General features: G+C 35.8%; 1 pseudogene; it reads right to left on the reverse strand.

The window, feature by feature from the left end:
• Positions 1–537: 537 nt before the first annotated feature.
• On the reverse strand, positions 538–634 carry LOC130023019 (uncharacterized; annotated as a pseudogene).
• Positions 635–1,154: the final 520 nt, after the last annotated feature.

Raw genomic sequence — 1,154 nt, forward strand, 5'->3', positions numbered from 1 at the left:
GTCTGTTTGATCTATCGAGAAGTGACAAAGAAGTGTTGAAATCTCCTACTAGTATTGTGTTACTATCAATGTTTTTCTATAAGTCTATTAGAAGTTGTTTTAAAGTATTTTGCTGGTCTGTCATTAGGATCATATACATTGAGGAGGGTGAGTTCTTTCTGATGTACATATCCCATGATCATTAAGAAATGACCTTCACTGTCTCTGATAACCTTTAACCTGAAGTCCATGTGGTCTGATACTAGTATGGCCACTCCAGCTTTGCGGAGGTGATATTTTCTTGAAAACTTGTTTCCCAGCCTTTTACTTTTAGACCATGGGTGCTTTGATTGTTCAGACATGTTTCTTGCAGGCAGCAGAATGTTGGGTTCAATTTTCTAATTCATCTTCCTATTCTGTGCCTCTGAATTGGCACATTTCGTCCATTGACATTGAGAGAGATTGTTGTTTTGGGGATTTGTTCTCTCTTTATGTATAATTTTTGTACTTGTGGGGATTGTCTTAGCTTAAAGTATACTTGTTAGTTCTTCTTGCAACAAAAATATGGAATGCTTTACAAGTTTGCATGTTATCTCTGTGCAAGGACCATGCTCATCATTGTATCATTTCAATTTTAGTATATGTGTTATCAAACCTAGTAGGAGTAAATTTTTCCATATTTTTCGCTTCTTATTACTTTGAGTGTTGTCCTTCCTCACTCCTTTGGCAGACAATGATTCCTTATCAAGGAATGTATTTCAAAGCAGCATGAATAATAAATAGATTTAGAATTTTAACGTCCCAGAAATAAAAATATGGTTTTTACTATATTATCGTTTACCATACCCTAGGCATCAGTTTTACAAAATAATTCTTTTGGAAGATGGTATATGAGTTTGTTTAATGTTGTTCCCTGAATCCTTCATTAAGAACATTAAAATAGAGCCTTTTGCTGTTCTCACCTCAGTCCTGTGTACATCTCCAGGAAAAGGTGAATGGTGTTGTCTGCACTTTGACCACCTTGAATGTATGTAGGATTTTTCTCCTGAAGGATGAGGTGAGGATCATATTGATGATTTCATTCCACCTTATTACAAGTTCAACTTGAACGGAAGTTGAGACTCATGAGGCTCCTATAAAGGACAGAACAAAGGGTCTCAGTGAAGTTTAATGGC

This window comes from Sorex fumeus, unplaced genomic scaffold (assembly GCF_029834395.1).
Source record: "Sorex fumeus unplaced genomic scaffold, SorFum_2.1 ptg000021l, whole genome shotgun sequence".
Lineage (NCBI taxonomy): Eukaryota > Metazoa > Chordata > Mammalia > Eulipotyphla > Soricidae > Sorex > Sorex fumeus.